At 41.4% G+C, this 21,076-nt stretch overlaps 1 protein-coding gene across 15 annotated transcripts in view; it reads right to left on the bottom strand.

Annotated features, from left to right (window-relative positions):
• Plagl1 (PLAG1 like zinc finger 1) overlaps positions 1–20,686 on the bottom strand; it is a 40,067-nt gene extending 19,381 nt beyond the window's left edge. For 9 of the 15 annotated variants that reach the window (XM_031380409.1, XM_031380411.1, XM_031380415.1 and 6 more), the window contains exons 1-3: positions 20,459–20,686; positions 19,669–19,706; positions 5,754–5,792 (exon numbers count right to left, since the gene is read on the bottom strand). The gene's annotated coding sequence lies outside the window, so the exon portion shown is untranslated. The remainder of the gene's footprint in view (positions 1–5,753; positions 5,793–19,668; positions 19,707–20,458) is intronic. The other 6 variants (XM_031380416.1, XM_031380423.1, XM_031380422.1 and 3 more) reach the window with 2 other exon arrangements.
• Positions 20,687–21,076: the final 390 nt, after the last annotated feature.

The following is a 21,076-nucleotide window of genomic DNA, read 5'->3' as shown; positions in this document are numbered from 1 at the left end:
CCTTCCCATGGCTTCCTTGAAACATCAACCATCCTGGTGAACAAGAAGCCAGGCGTCAGGACTGTGGAAGGGCCATTTCCACGTGCTGGTGCCTGGGGTCCACACTGGTCTCTGTGTTCTTAGCCTGGCTCCCCTTCCTTCTAAATCACAACAAGCGTCACTTTTTCTAACATGCTAAGGCATCCAGCCCTGTTGCCAGCCTGTTTGGAATCCCTCAATGGTCTCGTTAGTTTCTGTCAATTGCAACCAAGAGGCCTGTCTAATCAGAACCACTGAAGGTTCTTAATCAAAAAAGCAGTGTGTTCAGGCTTGTGTTACAGAAAGAGACCACACACTACAGGCACTGACTACGCCTTTGGATTCATCACTGCTAGACATTACAACAGGTAAATGGTAATTCCCATGGTGGGGTAAGGAGGGGATGCCACCTCCACCAATGAAAAACTGCCCACGGAAAAATTAACGGAGCCTTTCTGGGGCTCCTCTATAACACCATTTACAGAGTTTCTAATCTCGAATCACAACTGGCAGCTCTCTGACACACTGGGGACTGAATAGACGGGCCAAATGAGAAGCGTTTAAAGAAACCAGCATAAAATGACGGGCTCTTAATGTGGCTCCAATTTACATGGTGATTGTGTGTGTGCTTCATGAATCCCTTTTAATTCCTGCTACTGAGACAAAAGGAGAGAATTTTACCTTGGTAAATGCTACATAATGGGTCAATTACGTTATTCTCTCAATAAAGTACGTTTGTTATGGCGTAAACACCCATCATTTCCAGTATTGTTTTAAATACTGATAGGGAAATGAGCTACATTGGCTAATTTTAAGAGTTTTCAATATCCTTCTCCAAGGATATCCACTGCCTTCCCTTTTGCTTTAACTACTAATGGAGAAGGGAAGTAGTTTTAAAGATTTATTTATTTGTAGTATGTATGAGGGTTTGCCTGAAATGCATATAAATGCACCATATGTGAGCCTAGTACCCACAGAGGTTAGAAGACAGTGTCAGATGTACTGGAACTGGACTTACAGTCATTCATTGTCAGCTGCCATATGGGTGCTGGGAACTGAACCCCGGTCTCTGGGCCGAACAGCAAACATTCATTACTGCTGAGCCATCTTACCAGCCCCAGCAAGTAATTTTAATGATATTCTTTAGATAGTGTTTTTAATGCAGTATCATATTCATTACAAATGGGCTTAGGATGAATTGGTCTTACACGTGTCACCAGGCCACTGAATGTTATGACACGTGTCAAAGAACACCCTGAATGTTATGACAACTCCGTCTTCTGTGTAACAGATGGACGGCTTTAGTGTGGGTTTCAACTCAGAAAAACAAGGGAAGAGTCAGACTGACCAGGGAGAGCTGAACGGGTAGGCATGTGACAGCTTAGTGAAGGCAAGTTCACAGTCCCAAGGACAGAGGGGAGCCAGATGACATTGAAGACAGAGGCCACGTCAGGAGTGACAGCAATGTTAGAGGGATACATAATTAAAAAGCCAGAAAAGGCACTGCTGGGGAACTGAAATTCTATGTGTGGGTAGGTAAGGAACACATGAGCTTAGGGATGTCAGGAATGCCCCTGTCACATGTCACCCTGCCATATCCCAGCCAGGGGTCACTCCTGAAGTGTTCTCAGGTTTAGAGAGGCAATGAGCAGCACAGTGAGGAACAGTTATGGGATCAGATCCCAATGCCTCCTGTATCCTGCTTAATCCCCCTCTACCCAGGCTTCCTGGGCTATGAAATGGCAACAATGATCTACCTAGTTAGAGCGCAAGCCCCTTGGCAGGGAGTTGATGTGAGAATAATTCAGTAATTGGGTGTGGTCTAGGGTCCTATGAAATCAAACTGGCTGTCCTCTTCTCGTTTTTTCACATGGTGGGGGGATTTTTTTTTTTTTTTTGCTTCCTTTAGCAATGAATTCATAATCTACAATGACAGCAAAGCAAGTCAGACACACTGCTAGGGAAGGTTTTATTCTGTATTATCAGCGTATCATAGAATTAAAGCATCTCAAGTGCAAGCTTTATCTCTCTCAATCACTGAATTTAGACAAGTAGAAAAGTCTACAGAACTCTTAATTAAAAGCCTGTTCATCTTCTTAGTAAAAATATCTACACATGACACTAAGAATCTTTTAGAAAGGAATGAAATCAGAGGCTAGACCCAAAAGGGACATTGCCCTATGCTTTTAAATGCCTTCTCTAGAGGGTGGCTGATGGAGCCTCACAAACTTACAAAGGCAAAAAAATAAAGATTAAAAAAATAAAAAAAGTGTTTGATAATGCTCCATAAAGCAAAAGCAACAGCATTGATCAGGTTCAACAAACCAATCAGGTTTTCCTAAAATGTAGTATTTGCAGTGGAAGCCTGGTTAAGTAGTCACATTCACAGGATGTACAGGGAGCCATCAGTCTCCATTCATCCAGCCACATTTACTGAGCCAAGAACTTTGCTGGACTTGAAGATATAAAAATGAATATGACACAGCTGCTTTACTTCTAGCTAAAAGAATACACCTAAACAAAGAGCGCTGGGGGATGTGTTAAGTGCCATGGCTGAGGTATGCACAAAGGGCTGGGGCCAGAGGAAGGAGCCATAAATTCTTTCTGGGAAATCAAGCATCAAGCCAGTGAGAGAAGACAGCTAAGAAAGGGTGGGGTATTTCCTTGCAATAAACTAGAGCTCTTACTTTACTATGTTCTGAAAAGGAAGGTAGTTAATTTTAAGATTTACAAACTATTGTTACTCCAGGAGCTATCTCTGTCCACTGTCTGCTTCATTTGTTTCCGACACTCTCTGACATTTTCATCAGTTGTGCGACTAGAAAAACTTCATGATGTGTAATCATTGTATTCCTGTGATAATCACAATACGGAATGAGTCCCTGACATGAACTTAGATCTCAAGTTCAAAGATGTTTTGAAACAAACAAATGAAAAACAAACTTTGGAGGAGCCAGACATGCTGTTAATACTTCTTCTTAAAGTTCAGAAAAGGAGGGATCACCTGATTATATCATGGTTCACATTTGTCTTTATGTCTGTGTTTTAAAAAGAGAAGGGCATGTTGAATAGACGGCTACTTACCGTCATTCATTATGCATACCATATTCCTACTTATAGCATAGTTGTGACAAAACCTCCATTGTTCATTGCACACTAGCCCCAAACTTGAGTCATTCTAATGTTAGCATGAGAAACTCCCGGCTCCTTTGGGGTGAATTTCCAAATTCCTCTGTGTTAAATTGAGGTCTAATTTTTCCTGTGCCTGGTTTTCACAAGAAGGTCCATTCCACCCCATGTGCTCCCTTTCAGCTGTCAATAAACAGTGGCAGTGAATTCCCTGCAGCTTTACAAAGCTAGTTAGGCAGAGCCATTCACTCCTTCAGGAAAACAGCGCATTGATTTCAGCCAGTTCCCAGGGTGCAGCTGGAACAAAGAGATCAAAGGCCCACCTCTCTCTCCCTCCAAAGCTTTCATTAGGTCCAGCCCAGACAAACTGCGACAGGTCTCCTTGAGACCAGGAGAGGGCCCGACAGACCACCTCATGGTTCAATTCAAATTCATCCATTTCCTACATTCCAGTGACAGTCCAGAATGCTAACCATGACAAAACGACACAATCGTCTGGCATAATATACTGCTCACTAGTTCATCCAAGGTTAGAGGGAGAAAACAGGCATAGAGGGAAGTCCTAGGCTTCTAGGGCCTGCTGAGCCTCAGTGGCCCTCTGACACTCCATAAATAAACTTCTCTCTCGCTCTCCCTTTCTTCCTCCATGTGATATCTTTAGGAGTGATGATCCACTTAACTGTCTGAAATTTCTTTCATGCCACTGAACCCAAACTCTCTGGAAACTTCATTCCCAACTTAACAGTTGTGTAGGTGTGGTGGAAAGTTCCCCGACCAGCCCCTTATCAATCCACCCCTGTGTTCCAGCAAAGCCCCTATACTGTACAACAAGCTCCTGATCACCTCAACTGAAAAGTATAATTTCTAACTTCTAGGCGTTCCCAAGAGCACCATCCCCAGGGAAGGCCACACAGCTCAGAGAAGAGTATAGTTTGTATAAATTCTGTCTGCTAAACAGAAATAGGAACAGGGTTGGAACAGTAACCTTCTTTTCCTATGACTTGGGGAATCTAGCTGGGTAGCCAGGTCCTAAATAGTGGTCTATGTGTGAAAGAGTGTTTGCACATTTGTGGGAGTGAAGACGGCTAGCCAGGGGCAGGGTGAACCGATGGAGTCTGAAAGAAAATGTTTTCCCAAGGGGGGTTACCTCTATCGAGCAAACATAATTAAAAGAGTTTCTAAATTTGCCCTTGAATTCAGAACTGCTCCTTTGACGAGACCTTCACCAAGCCCTGTAATGAAATGTGTTTGTGTCTGTCACTCATCCTGAGTAAATAGGAGGTGAGGCGGGTTACCTTTCAAGATTCCTAAACTGAAGAGAAAATAAACAATATTGGAACTAAAGGTATGGAAAACCCACTTCTTGATGCAGAACACACCCTTTCCACATGCCCAGTTCCAAGCTGTCCTGGGGCTCACTACAGACTTCCTGAGCCCTGAATTCACTGATTCTTGTCTATCTTTAACTACTGCAGAGGTACAACAGAGAGTAGCCGACAGTCCTCGATGAAAGGCTTCCACTTATTTCCAAGGTTAGACAGGAATGAGCTTTTAAAAAGCCAAAGTGGGGATTGTGACAGCATGTGCCGCCGGCAATCTCAGCATGGCACTCAGACGCTCATGATGTTGGGTCATGAGTTCAAGGCCAACCCTAGGCTCAGTAATGAGACCCTCTCTCAGAAAACTAAAGAGAAAAAAGAGACAAAGGGGGAAGGGAAGAAGACTATAAAGGCGAGGAAGGGGAGATAGGTGGCTTGTGACAAAGACAAGTGACTGTTTTATCAAGAATGCTAAGCTAAATCTGTCCATTGACGCACTTTAGGTTAAGGGGTTACACTAACGTCTCTGTTTTCCTAGTCTTCTGAGATGGAGACAGAAATATCTGTCAAGAATTTCTTTACAAGGCACTGTGAAATTACCATGCCTCCGAAGCTTGCTTCATTATAGGAAGCTGGTTTTATGAACAGCTTCACATAATTGCAGGTCACTCTGACTCAAACGAGGTTCTCTGGAAACTCATTAAGATCCTCTAAATCAAATTATTTTTCAGAAGTACTCATGAAATTTACTGCTTAAAGAAAGCCTGTGGCAAAGGTCAAACACACTCATCGGTTCATTTGCCTATCTTCAGAAACATTTGCAAAGAACTGAGATATTACAACTTGATCTTCCTTGCAACTAACTAAGGCATTATGAATGTGTTTCTCAGAGAGGAGAAAATGGGCTCTAGCAAGGTGAAGAGACTTGCCAATGTTATATAGCAGCAGGATGGAAACTCCAAGTATTCAGTCTCGAGATCTCACACAGCTCCTGTTATATGCAGACACTCTGCACTATGGGTATAATTATCCACTGAACTCCTCTCTCCCCAACTACATTGAATAAGCATCAATCATGTTACTACCCTCAAAATAACTCATCTCCTAGCATTGGGGATCCATTGAGAAGGACCTTAAAATACCAGTCTATGGGCCAAATAATGAAAATAGTTTGCCCTAGGTCATTTATAAAAATATTCCCCTTGGATAAGAGAAGGCAAGATCCTAGGAAGGGAGATTTTAAAAAATGGAAGAAAAAAAAAAAAAAAGAAAGAAATATGAACTTACGAAGCCAATGACACTCTGTACCAACCAAGCAGGAGCAACCTGAAAGCAAACAAAGAGTATTCGTTGACTATCACACAACAGTTGAGTGTGTGCCTTGGTTGATTGTAATCTTGAGACTGTTGGAGATTTGAGTTCACTTTTAAGACAGCCTTGACTTAATTTCCCCCAGCATCAAGATTTCACAAAACTGTATATTATGTTACAGCTAAAATGCTGTTAGTACAGAGACTTTTGCAATTTCTCCACTTTTATTGGACATGTACACTGACTTCTTGCGTTTACCACAGGCTCATATCGCCACCAAAGTCAAGATCCAGAGTAGGTCCACCAGCACAAGGACCCCCACAGCCCTTTCACATCCCAAGCATAACTGCTGCCATCAAGCTCATGCCTGCTTCAACATTAAACATGTATCCACTTATTAGGGAAAAAAAAAGACACCTCTCATACTTAAAAGACTACTACCAAGATACATATTAAATCATGATTAAAGAATTCTCTTTGTATGCATTGGGGTAAGTTCAGAAACAAATTTTCTTCCTTTCCATGGCTATTTCGGGATAAACAACTTATTTTAAAACCCAAACTGTTAACGTGGGCATGATCTCTGAATTCTCATTCTATATTTCCAACGTAGCTCTAACAAGAAATGTTTGGATATTTACCATAGGACCATGTAGACCTTTTCCATATTACTTTAATTAGTATACATATACCACTATCACCTCTGAGTGGCCCAAGAGGAAACTAAGACACTGGGCGAATAAGTTATATATAATTATACTAGCAGTGTTTGAGACCAGATCATTGGTGTCCAGGCTCAACTGTCCCTCAAGATAATCAATATTAATGACATCAAAGTAAGTTGTGCTATCACCACAAAGCCCCCAATTATTGCTAGACTTCGCCATAATATAGAGAAACTGAGTAGGAAAAATGTCCCCAAACAATGATACGAGTGTTTTGTTCTGTTCTGCTTTGTTTTGTTTTTGCGAGACAAACATTCTATAACCCAAACTGGCCTGGAATTCTCAATTACATTGTTTCGGTCTCCCAAGTATATGCAGCACATTAACCAAACCCGAACGGTAATTTACAAAATGAAAATTGTTCTGTATTCAAACATGAAATGATGGAAAATGGTCAAAACAAAAAAACCAGAGGATGAAGCACACAACAAGAAGACCCCTAATTAGAACAACAAACCAATCATATAGGCAAGCTGACCCTTGGGGGAAAAAATGCTCATTCATCTAGCAAAGGGGAAGATGAGAAGTGAAATTTTCAGTCACAGACAAAAAAGCTTCAAAATTAGGCTCTTTAGCCAATAGATACATCTAACAGCCTAAAGGTAATATCCAAATGATGATAATAATTTAGTAGAATACTTATCAGGACAACATTTCTGTAGGTTTTATTATCTTAATGATATAGCATTATTACTGAAAATAGTAGCTATTTTCTCTTGCAAAACAAAGCAACATACTTATGCATAACTGTGGCAGGTCGGCCAGCTCAAGAATACTTAAGAGCCACGTGGCCAATAAGCAAGCCACTGATAACCTGTTCCAGATCCTCAATGTATGCTTTGTTTACAGATGTTCCTTTAACGGTCTAGGGTCAAGAGGTGGCCAAGGGAGGCAGACTCACTACTAGAGCAGGTGCCTGTGCATATAAGTCATACATCAGTTGTCCTAAAATGCTACTAAATTTTATTCCATTTCTATAAGCCATTATCAGTTCATATATTTTTAACTAAATCTTATAGTACTTCTCAGTTACTTAAATGCACCCACGTTCTTCATGGTGGGAATACATATACACACTGAACGCTTTAACTCTGCTCTCAACAAGATTCCAGAGACTGGAGTTTCCATAATGCCTCCCCATACTGTGCTCATTCCACACGTTTCCTCTCTTCCAGCTGCCCCTCCTACCCCTAAAACATGTACACATGTCTATCAACACCCTTGCCTCATGGCTCACCGAGAAAACAAAAGCTACTGGATAAGCCATTTTACCTATCCAACTCTAAATATACGGACTTCCCTCCAGCTACTTCTTCCTAGAACCAGAAGCCACTCCCCACCTCTCTGTCTAGACGTTCCTTTACATTTTCATGCCCTCCCTTTCCACTAAGACACATATCCCCACTGTTCAACATACTCTGGTATAGCCCAACTTAGAAAGCAAGCACTCCTTGACCTAACAGCGCCCTACAGCTCTGCTCAACTTTTACCCTCTCTCAGAGAAACTTCTGGAAGGTCCTCCCTGCCTTGCTTACTACTTGCTTCCCAGGCTGGCTCTTCTTTGAAACACTTTATCAAAGGATAATTATTAATGCCATCAAGGAACTCTCACCCTCATTTTAAAAGGCAGGGGGCTGCTGCTTAAGAGGGATTATAAGGCTGTGAGGGAAAACGCTTGTTTGGAGATGCTCAGGAGCCCAGACCCTTCCCAAAGCACTCAGGACATCAGACTAGGGATTTCAAGTCCTCCTTCCTCTAGGGACTATACCTCCTTCCTCTCTTACATCATCTTCCATGCAGAAAAACCACAGACTTACTCCTTAGATAATCACTACTCTTTATTATTTTTATTTGAGAAAGGAATTACCCGTATCCTGTGTTAGCTATTTGTGTAACTTCATTTTCTTGACAACCCGAAGAATTGGTGGTTCTATCTCCTTGATAAAATTCAATACTGGCTGAAAGGGAATAAAAATCTTTCCCAGCATCACCCTAGTAGAGCAAGCACTTGACCTTGATCACCTGGATTCAGGGACCCTGCCCGCTTTATAATAGCTCCTTTCTCTTAGTTGTTCCCATTAGATGGAGATGTGATAAAGGTACCATTCTGAGTTATATGACCCAGTCCCATTACCTCCAAGAGATAAGAAAATTTAGAGTTGATGTAAATTCATTACAACGCCTGAAACACTGATTTATCTATCACAACGGGACTGTGAGATTTTACATTGTCAAGATAAGAGCCTCAATTCAGGTGATCAAAGAATGTAGCTCCCCTGGGGTTAGCTGAAAGCTGACTTAGCATCACAGAGCTTGGCACTGGCCTGTAGGTCACCCCACATCCTACCCTCATTTTTCCAGGCACAAAGATTCAGAACTGCCACAAGGCCTGGGTGAACATGACCCTGCCTCTGATGCATTCTTCTTGCTGGACCTTCTCCAGCTGCACAATCTCACTGAAGAGAAAAGTCCCAGGATCTATGGGAGATTTTAACCACTCTCAGCTAAAGAGTATGGGTTCTATCTCACAGGCATTGGTGGTGGTGGTGGGGGATTGTTGAGGCAAGACCATCACTAGTTCAAGGCCAGCTTTCACTCTGTGGTGAGGCTCAGTTAACAGAAAATGTCTAGAAGATTGTGAAGGGCATAAGTTCAGGAAAATGTTGCTAAATTAAATTGCCTGAAGACACATGATAGGGGAAGGACTAAATAAAGGCTAAGCTCTCTAAGAGAAGCCAGGGAGTCACAGACAGCTTCACTGAAGTCTAAAAGGAACCACATTAATGAGACAATAAACCTACAGCATCCATCTGAGGACCATACCTCAAATGGGAAAAAAAAGAAATGAAGGCTATGTTTCTTTGCACACATGACTGCCTGAAAACACTATATGTATATGAAATATCCAAGTTTGGAAGACTATTGTGCTGCCACAAACAAAGGCCTCTCAGGTTGAAGTGCTAAAATGACCCTTGGGCCCTTGCATTTCCACTTGTAGGAAGTGAGTTAAAAAAATGGTTAGTCCCCAAGTGAGGTAATTTCTCTAACCCTCCCTCCCACCCCTGACTAAGAACAGGAAGATGCTCAAAACAATGACCAGATGGACTCAAGGCCCAGGAAGAAACCCTGTTTCCTTTGGGGTATCCTGTCTCAAACTTTCTGCACTTCAGTCAATGACACTTTTGAGTATAAATTTATATATATATATATATATATATATATATATATATATCACAGACTAGGTTTGGATCTCTATTACTTTTATAATTCCAAAGAGATGTCAGGAGACCCTAATTTTCCTGTACATCTCGGATTTCAGAGCCTCATGCTGAATGGCATATCCCTATGTTCTACAAGGCATCCTCTAGGGCTATAAGTATCTTCCATGGGCTTTTAAAAAGCAATTCTCTAGACTGCAGCTTGAAACATCTCTTTAGAGAGCAACAAGGCATTACACTAAAAGCATGCGAGGCAGGCATACTTCACAGAAGGCCAGCCAAATGATCAGCTCTCCACCTTATACAAGCTCTCAAGATCTCAACCAGGAGCCACAGAAATGGTGTTGTAAAATAAATAAATAAATAAATAACTGACATTATGCCTGTTAAGATACATGACAGGGAATGAGAGACAGCATCGTAAACATGAAAGCAGCTTGTCTCCGGTTCAACATTTTCCACCTGTCGATGACTCAGGTACAAATGAAATAAGTCCATGACATCCCTATGTACAACCCCAGGTGAGATGACATCTAGAGACCCCACTGGTCGAGAAGTAATTAAGGTTAGATGAGGCCAGAAGGGTGGGGCCCTATTCCAGTGGTTCCCACGCCACCTGAAGTTGTGACCCTTTAATAGAGTTCAGAAAGAACCTCCTGAGCAGCCAGCCCCAACTTCCCTTTTAATCTACTAGGCCCAGGTGATGCTACTGGCGGCTTAGCGGCTGCATGTCACCATTCTGAAGCAAGTGACAAATATTGGGATACTGGCAGAAACCACACACAAAAAGTTAAAAAAAAAAAAAAACCTCAAATATTTGTTAAAAATCAGCAAAGAAAAGATAGAAAAACCCAAAAAGTGGGGGAAACTGGGCTAAAAGTGTGGTGTGTGGTAGAAGTACCCGCCTTGCATTTTCAAGGCCTTGGGTTTGAATGCCAGCACTACAAAAACAAATAAAAAAAAAATCAAAACAATGAAATATTGAGTAAAGTGTGCTTTTTCCTGTTTGTCTGAGCCCAATGAAGAATATTTAAAATGCATCCATTAGTAACAACAGAAATTAGAAGGGAAATCTAAAGAAAGCCTGAACTAGTGAGTCCGCTCTATTAGCATGTTCTCAAAGGTCAGAGTCCGAGCAGCACCCTGATAATGAAGACAGAGGCACCTCCATGCTTGCTTTACTATAAATATTTCTACTCAGTAATTTCATTTATTTAGCCATGTATTTTTAGCACCAAGGCAATACAGCTTGGACAAGCAAAAGCTTTCAAATCAGACAAACCAGTCTTGCAACTTACTAACTGTACGGGGTTGGGCAAGTTTCTTGATCTCTTTGCTGAGTTTCTTCACAAGTGAAAACAGAGATAATTCTACTTGCCTTGCAAAAGCAAGCACAATTATCATGGGTATTTAATAGTGGGAGCTATTTGGCAATCGTGTTTTGTATGGTAAGTATCATGCAGGGCGTTTGGATGGAATCTCTAAGAACCTGACCAGCTGGAAATGACATTGAGATTTAAAACCTAACAATTTAAGAAGAACCATAGATCACCAATAATAGGGTTCTGATCTAGCTAGAAGGATTATCACATAGCCTCAGAACAGGACCTAGAAAGTTTGGGTTGCAAATTAGTGGAAGTGAATATACTAAGCCTAGGGGAAGTGGCGAAGGGAAAGAAAGACACATCCATTGGCCAGTAGAATCTTCTGGAACTGGTGAGAGGCGATGACCACCTGACTGGGGACTCCATCTAAGGAGCAGCAGATATTGGGGAGGCCAGCAAAGAAAGCTGGGGGTGAGCAAGGAGGGGCCACTGCCAAGCTAGGAACCAAAAACTTCTCTTCTCAAGGACTGGGATTAGAGAGTGTCTTAGCAAGTAGTCCTCCTTCGTGATGGGAGGGGTAGGAAACTGTACAGTAAGGGAAGTTACACAGCGCAACAAGGGCCTGAAGCTGTAGGGCTGATGGGAATGAAAAAAACTCAGAGGGAGTTACAAAGCTTAATTTTATCAATTAAATAGCTGAATGAGTTTTCCCAAATTGGTACCGGTAAGCTCGTCTTCCAATCTTCAATATAATACTGACTGACCTGTAAGTCCTCAAGGACATGGATGTTTTTTTTACAAGCAAAATGCACTGCCTAGCATGAAGGTACTCAAAATATTGTTGGCTAATGAATATATGGTGGAAATTCTAAGCACAAAATTAAGAAATCTCAATGTATGGCTAATGTAACACAAGCTAGACTCATTTTTCCCATTCTGTAGCAGGGACTTGCCACGGTATGGGCAAGTGTTGAATTTGTGCATGCAAAAGCTGGCTCTATCTCCATCTTATCAAAGACTCAGATAAAAATCACTCCAGAAAGTCTGGAAGGTTGCCATGTTAGTTGCTAAGCTCTTGTGCAATACTCTTTTAGGGATCTATCATTCACTGTGTTCTTTGCTATAGTCAAAGAACAGTTGCTTTTATGACTCATAAGTGTCACACTAGAAAGTATATTAAATCCCAATCATAGATATATGCCCAAGGTTTAATTAACATTAGCTGATCTGCTGACTAAGCAATAATTAGAACAAAGTAATCTATTAGATGTTAAAAAAAAAAATCAAAGGAGAAAATAAATTGAATGTGACTCAGAGGATAGGAACAGTTCATAACCCTCATAGTATTCTCACCAACTTCACAGGAGGGATTCCTGTTTTCCACATTTTTATGGATGAAAAACTAAACAATTCCCCAAGATTTTACTGTACCACAAAGGGATCGAACTAGGAAAGCAACCGGGCTCTGCTATCTAATAGATTAGAGAGTGGGCACAGTAAAATCAGTATCGTTCATGAGTCCACTCCCAGCACTGAGCACTGGTGAGGCACAACACCCCCATTTAACTCCGACACAAGAACAGCCATAGCAACTATGGCTAAGGCTTGTTGCCCTGGCCAGTGAAAGAACACAAAGGCTACAGTACTGCATGTGACCATTAGGAAAACTAATGAAGAAGTGCCATTTCTGAGAACGGATAGGCCTATTTACAGTGGAGGAACTAGATACTTTTAGAAACATGGAAACAAAGGGAAATATACATTTTAAAGATTATAAGGATCTAGAGGGTACCTAACAAAGTGTTCATGTGTCCTTTTGAAAGGACCACTCAGGGACATTTTTAAAAAGTCAAGTGGGGTGAATGGAATGACTAGAAGTTACAGACATATCTATTCTTTTAAAATTAACCTATAAGTTCAAAGCTATTTCTACTTTAAAAAAAAAATCCCAAGAGGGGTCCCTCATGGAGAACTGGCACTAAAATTCTTGTAGAACTTATATAAAATCCATCACCTCATCACACCAAGAAAAGCAAATGTGATGACATTAGCAGATACAGAAGGCACTGGACAAGTTCGAGGTGGGGTATACATCTATACAATCAGCACTGGGCAGCACTATATGAACAGTGAGAGGTCATCCAACAGGAGAGCTCCCAGTTCTTAGATACTAGCTTCTAATCCCTGTCCTCAAGTGAACAAAATCAGGACTTGAAAAACAATCAGTTCTAAGGTGGAAGAGGGGACATATTTAAGAGTTCACAGCATTATCAAAGCACTAGAATGTAGCACCTTGAAATAGTTCCCTTAAAATATTAATTACTATGGTGGCTTTAACATATACCCATAAATTATTTGAAATTCTTCCCATCTCTTGAATTTGGACTCTCCTCTAACAACAAGAATGGATAACAGGGAAATGTGGTGTATATAATGAGAAACATAACAGAAACTACGGTTTCTATCTAACCCAACAACTACATGGTTTGGTAAACATCACTAGTTAATGTGGATACCATGTGACCCCAGAGAAGACACAAACTGGAAGGGTGAATCCCTTGTAATACTCAAAAACCAAATCTAGATCATCTACATAACTGTAAATGCCTTGTGATATTCGATACCCAAATCTAGACCATTTATATAACTGTGAAAATACACATATCTAAATTAAAAGGTGGTCATAACAGTAGCGAAATTAAAGTTGTGAAGTGACAATAGAATAATTTTATGGTATGTATGTAGAGGACTTACACTACATGAACTGTATTAAAAGGTCCCAGCATTAGGAAGGTTGAAAACCACTGGCTTAAAGTATTATGCCAATGTTAACTTACATTTGTAAATGTATAATGGTTCTATAAGACATTAACACAGAGAAGTGGGTGGAGAGTATATATGAATACTCTACTATCTGGGCAAATCTAAAAATTTCATAATATTATATAATTCTATATTTTTTAAATTTAATGTTTAAATGTACTTTTCCAATCAGTTTGCATTTTCTTGCCTTACTGTATAGGCATGAGCCTCCAGAACTCATTTAATAGGCATTTTAAGGCTAGACACCCTTTCTGAAATTATTTTTTTCTTTACATGTAGAATAATTGTGCATTTAGGAAATCCTTCCAAAGATATACACTACTCAAATAATGAGTGATTTGACCAAGCAATGAGGCTTGATAGTGTATAAGTCCTCTACATAGTAACCTACAAATTAACAATAAGAGTAATTGAAGAATTTATAAAATGGAAATGTATACTATATTCATTATGATGTCAATGGATATGTCAATGGCCAATTTCCAAAAATTATTTGGTAAATCCAGTACAATAATCATAAATAAAACTGTGAAAGACTCATAAAATGGACATCCACAAGCTCACTCTAAAGTTTACACACAAATGCAAAGAATTTCATTGAAAGTTATGAAAGAAATCCAAGGGTGGAGAGACAGCCTAGTGGGTAAAGCGCTTGCTGTACAGACACGAGGACTTTCGATCCCCAGCACCCACATAAAAAGTGAGGCCTGGCACCTCAGTACTGTGTAAGGAGAGACAGATCAAAGGGCAGGGCTTGCTGGCAGTCAGTCTAGCAAAAGGGTGAGCTCACGGTTCACTGATTCTGTCTTAAATACCAAGATGGAGACATATGTTGACCTCTGGCCTTCTTATTTGCCCATATAAGGAAGTGTACCTGCATATGTAACACACACACACACACACACACACACATATGAAACGGGGGGTGTTGGAGAAGCTACAAGATCTTGCCAAGGGCTCTAGGTCTAGAAATGTAGCATAGTGGTAGAATGCTTGTCGAGTAAGCACGAGGCCCCTTTTTAATGCCTAGTGTAAGAAAAAAAAAAACAAAAACAAAAAACTCACTGCAAACCATGTTAAGATCCCCTAATACTAACTTGAGAACTGAAAAGCAATCTAAGCAGAGGAGAACAAATTCAGAAACAGTCCCAATTGCATGATCTTTCATTTTTCTGCAAAGATTCTATCATCATTCAAGGAAAAATGGATTATTTTCAATTAATTTAGATAATAGTTACTTGCCCACATGGAAAAAGTCATCTTGATCCTGACCTAACACATACACCAGGATCAAATAACAATAATCACAGGTCCACTGTGAGGAATGGAAAAAAAATTACAGACCTTCTCATAGAAGCCACAGGCAAATGAGATTGTGAAGTCATATATGGGTAAGACTCATAGAAACACTATTGCCCCATTCCCCACCCCCAAATCACCCTGATAAATTAGACTTCATAGAAGTAATACTGCTTATCAAAAGGCACCATTAAATTAGGCTATGTTTGTAACTTGGTGACAAAACACACACACACATACACACACATACACACACACACACACACACACACACACACACACACACACGAGCACACATACACACACACACACACAAACACACAGATACATGCATATAGGGTGGGGGAATATGAGAGCGTGTAAGGCAAATGACAAACTAAATTCCAGAGGCAAAAAATATTTATTGGCAGGCCAGATGGCACAGACTTTTAATCTTAGCACTCTGGAGGAAGAGGCAGGTGGACCTCTATGAGTTCAAGGCCCACTGATTTACATAGGGTATTGGCAGCATCCCAGATATATCAATTTGTAAGCATGCACCCAGTGAATCTCCCTTCCAGACTGTATTAGGAATTAAAATGAACAAAATTTTAAAATTGGCAAAATATGTAAACAGGCACTTCTTCACAGAGAATTTGTGATGTCCCAGCCCCTAGAGACAGGGGTGGGAGTTTAAAGCCAGACTGGAGTACATACTAAGTTCTAAGCCAGCAAGCACTACCCAGTATGACCTGTCTCAAAACAAATGTAAGTGCTACTCATCATAAATATGATAATGCAACAAACCTAGACAAAGGCCATAAATTCAACTTCTTGGGCTATGCAGATTGTATGTCCCTTATCATTTGGTATTTTTAAAAGTCATAATATGCACAAGATATTTTTGGAGTTGGACCTAAGTCTGCACATAAAATGCACTTTATTTACTTCCTTATTTGTAGTACTGGGTATTGAACCATGAGCCTCAGGGATGCTAGGTAAGAATGTACTGAGTTGTATAGCCCCCCTCAGCTAGGTGTCATATATGCTTGATGCATATAGCCTGAAGGCATATCTATATACTGTTTTTATTCACTTGCATTTGCCTGAAACTTATCATTTAAGTCCAGGTGTGGAATTTTCCACTTGTGGCATATTGGTGCCCAAAAGCTTAGAAGATTCAAAAACGCTAGGCTTTAAGATTAGGGACATTCAATCTGTACCTAAGAGACATATCTCTACCAATGAGTTTCAAAAACATTTGCCAGTGGAGATAAACCTCAGCAGTTAAGAGTGAACAGTGCTTTTCACAGCCTACCCCGCCCAGTTCCCAGTACCTACTGGTCCTCCAGTTTCAGGGCGATCCTAGCATCTCCAGCTTCCACGGGTACCTGCACTTACCTTTGTGGAACCCCGGAAATATATACACACATATGCATAATTGAAAGAAAGTAAATTCATTTTTTTAAAAATGAAAGAGCATTATAGCAATTTAATTTGTAATAGTCCAATATGGAAAACAAGTCAAATGTTCATAAAAAAAAATGTAAAATGGATAAAGTGTTTGTAATGTATACTGGTGAAGTAAAGCAAATGAACGGCCCCCCAGCAGCCAGAAAGTAAATACTGTAGGCTTTGTGGGTCTAATAGTTCCATGGTAATGAACATGGGCTTCGGCACCGTTCCAATAAAAGTTGCTGTATGAAAATATGTAATGGGCTAGAATTGGCTAACAGGCCACAGTTTGCCAGTCTCACGTATGAAGGGATAACAAAATTTTAATGCAGTATCAGATGGCTCTCAAGAATACAATGTGAACCAAAAAAAAAAAAAAAAAAAGTACATTTTCAATTTCATGGTGACTAAAGTCATGGGGAAAGTGGTCCTCAGTAAGAAGGGACAGGGATGCAAAGGGTTTGTGACCACATCTGGATAGTCACACAGGCACTTACACGAGTACATTGCATCGGGCCACACCCTTTGCCCTTTCCTCAGTTTGCATTTGCAAGTAGCTTGAAGCTCAATTTGGAGAAAGGAGCAAGTTTGGTGGCTAGCGTGTGGATCTAAAAAAATGACATCCAGAATTCAACATGGATAAAAATATAAATGCCAGATTAAAAACACGTGAGAAATTTTAACACATCTACCAGTGGCTCCTAGAAAACAAGTAGGTGCTCAGTGGGAATGAAGTCACGGATAAAACTTCCCAGGCTTGAAAAGGAAAGCTGAGGTGAAAGTGTCAGTCCATACATATGCACACACTGTATACATTACATACATATGCATACACTGTATACATTACATACATATGCATACACTGTATACATTACATACATATGCATACACTGTATACATTACTGCCCCCAGAAAGCCTTTAAGGACGTGTCCTTCATCATCATACAAGGAACAACTAAGACACTAAAGCCACTCTCAAAAGCAAACAAGTCACAGGATTGATAACCTGTGCTAACAAATCAAGATTCAGTAACACGAGGGGACTTTGCCAAGCCCTTCACACTGGAGCTAGAGAATACCTCTCAAACACTCACAGAGAAAGAAAAAAAAAAATACCACAATGAAAACATCTTTAATTCTTAAACAGAACCACATAGTACATATAAAAGGCAACAGTGCATAAAAAACTGTAATATTTTCAGATGGCACATGAGTACAGAGCCTCGAAGCAAGCCCAAACCAATCTGTGCAGTGCCCACGGTAGAGGGGGTGCACCAAGTCCCAGGCACAGGGACGACAACTGCCTTTCCAAGTAAAAAAAAAATAATAATAATAATAAAAATAATAAAATAAAATGCTGTTTATCTTGTACTATCTTTGCTACATAAACGTCACATACACATCTATACCCATGAGTGCGTGTGTTCCTGAACTTGCTGACTAAATACAAACTGTAAACACTTTAGAAATCATTGTGGAATAAATTTAATTAACAGCCAAGATTTTGTTAAAAAAAAAAAATCAAGACACACATCACCAAGATGAATGTCTGTTTTTTATCTGAAAGTTTCTTCAACCATGACCTGTATCCAGAACAATGCTTCCCAAGAGAAATGTCTGCAATGTGGGAAATGCCCTGGTCTGCAATGCAGAAGCATGTAACATAATAAAATATAAAGTTACATGTGGAGCACAAGAAATATGGCCCGGAGCCATTGAATAACTGAAGTTGAAATAAACACAGCATGCCAGCATTTTACAACCTGGAATGAAGGATTACAAAGTCTGTGTGCTTTGTGACCTTTTTAGTTTTTATATTTTTAATAACAAAACCTCATTTGAGCTTAATTGCTAAATAAAATATAATTCCAACCAACACCAAAGTTACTTTTAAAAAGAACACACTGAATGATTTCAGTTTTCTTAAGTTCTTTAAAATTATATTAAAATTTTTTAATGTATAGGAACATATGATGGATTTAATGAATAGCAATGTGCCCACAAGAAAAATAATGAAATAAGATGTTAACGCTGTTACGTTACCTAGGTAACTCTCCCTGATCTTTATGACGCAATGGAAAATATGAGATTTCAAACCCTGTATTCAGGCTTCTTCCCTTTCTTTAATATACTGGTAATGGGGGGGGGGGGGTAACATTTAGATCTGCATGCATCATTAATAGTTATTAATCCTGAAACATGGCTCATGTCACTGTCCAGTGGTCAGGAGATGAGGTAGTTTCCAGAATCACAGGGATTCCAAGTATGCACTCACACCTTCTGCCCCCTCCTCCTCTAGAGAGGCCACCACTGACTTGACGTTCATAGCATTCATTTACATTTTCCCCTTTATGACTTTTAATATCTCTGTGGGTCCCTAAACAATAGCTTTGCTTGCCAGGTTCTGAATTTTACATAGATGAAATCATGCAATATTCAGTCACTTGTTTTTATTTCTTCCCCTCAACACTGAGAGGAGTCTGTGTAGAAACACAAAACTGCTTTATTTGCTCCTGTAACCTGCTCCATTTTATGACTGGTACATAATTTATGTTTCCCAGTCAGACGGACATGAAGGCATCAACCAGCTTTGTGGTACTATACAGTAAGCCTTCTTGTACCTGTTCTCTGGTGCATATGAAAATTTGTCTGGGGCAGTGGCTTTGAAACTTTTTTGACCATGACTCTGAGTAAGGGGTGACATTTTAGAACAGCATTACATACATTCCTGTGTATAAACTGGGGAGGGGGGAATCATAAAACAAAGACCCACTGACTTGAGACACAGTCTGACATTTTAAAATTCTCTGTTTGCGGTTTTCAATTTCTTACCACTGTCTCCTTAAATGATTTCACAACTCCCAAATACAGGCTTCACGTTAGGAACAACATAGTAACGGGACAGCGAGGTTGGAAAACGCATCTGTCAAATGTCATCAGCTCTGATTTTTTACTTAAATGAACATTCTCATTTATTAGTATAAAAATTTCCCACTGTTTTGGAGCAAAAAACCGCGAAACAACAGATTTTATTTTTCCATACATCACGAAAATATTAAACACTTACCACACGCCAAGTAAGCAGGCACAGACTCCAACCCAGACCTATGGATTAAAACGCAGAGAGAAGGGGAAGAGGTTGGGGGGGCACTTCAGAGAGCCGCACCTCTGCGAGGCCCCAGAGAGCTAATAGGAGCCGCCTTGCAGGGTGGGGTTAGCCGAAGATTCCTAGAAGAAGAATCTACTCTGGGACATTTCTATTTTTAATTTTTACTCGAATCCTAAAACATCAAAGTAGCACATTTGTTACAAGGGGGATTCCCAACATTTTTGGAGCCTTTTCCGATACAAAGCCAAAACCCTTACTAAGCGACCTTAAAGTTGATGTGGAGACTGGAGAAAAGTACACAAGTTGCGCTCTGAAGTCTCCTAGGAATTCTTAGGAGTCCAGCGTTTTTCAAGCAGCTTTAAGAGCACACGCGAGAGCGCCCAGTTATCGTTAAAGCAACTGAATAAGCGTGTTTTCCCCCACAGGTACACAAATCGCCCCTTCCCGACTTTTAGCCTGTTGGCGACTTCTGAGTGTCGCCAGGTTGTAAGGACCGCGGCTAAGTGCCGCGTAGCGCGTAGCACACGGGCACGGGTGCTAACCAGCGTGGCACGAGTGCCCATTTGGACCGACCCGGAGCCTTTTGCTGCATCTCTGACTACAGCTGGGGCACCCAGGGTCGGAGTTCACCACCTCGGAGCCCGAAGGGCCCGGGACCCCCACAGTCCGCGCAGAGCGCGGCAAACCCTCCCAGTGGCATTGCCATGCCACGTCCCTGCAACGCCTGGGCTGCCTGTCACTTACTTACCTACCCTAGCCGGACTCAGGACTCAGGCGAGACACCGTCCGATGCGCGCCGGCAGGCGCAGCCTAAGCAGCCATGACGGCGCCCAGGAGATGCCCGCTCTCCGCTCCGATAGCCGCGAGCCGGGTGCCCGCGGCCGCAACTCCCGAGCGTTCTCCCGCCTGCCAGGCGAGTGAGGCTGGAGAACGCCCCAGCCCTGGCTAAATCAAGGCTCGGGGCGGTCCCCGCCCAAGCTGAGTGACAAATCGCAGATGCCGTGGGCTTTGCCGCGCAACACGCCAGCCAAGGGGATGGCTGCACAGACGAGGCTGCGGGCGGGGCTGCAAGAGGAGCTGCTCCCCCCCCCCCCCGGTGTCACGTGGGAGGAGGAGGCCCCGTTGGGGCTCTAGGGGTCGGCGGGGGAGGACAGCCACGCAGCCCGCTGCGGTGACTCATCGGCTGTATGCGCAAAGCCAAGGTCTCCTAGGTGCCGCGTTGGCGCAGGTAGCCTCAACTCAGCCCGAACATCTGCGTGGAGTATTGATCGCTCCATCCCCCCCAAGGTTGATACACCCTCAACCACATCGCAAACCAGAAGCAGGGCTGGGGAGGCGGGGTGGCGTGGCGGACGGATGCTTTGTG

The sequence above is a fragment of the Mastomys coucha genome, unplaced genomic scaffold, assembly GCF_008632895.1.
Source record: "Mastomys coucha isolate ucsf_1 unplaced genomic scaffold, UCSF_Mcou_1 pScaffold2, whole genome shotgun sequence".
Taxonomy (NCBI): Eukaryota; Metazoa; Chordata; class Mammalia; order Rodentia; family Muridae; genus Mastomys; species Mastomys coucha.
The sequence above is the reverse complement of the archived record's forward strand: the minus strand, read 5'-3'. Positions and strand labels throughout refer to the sequence as shown.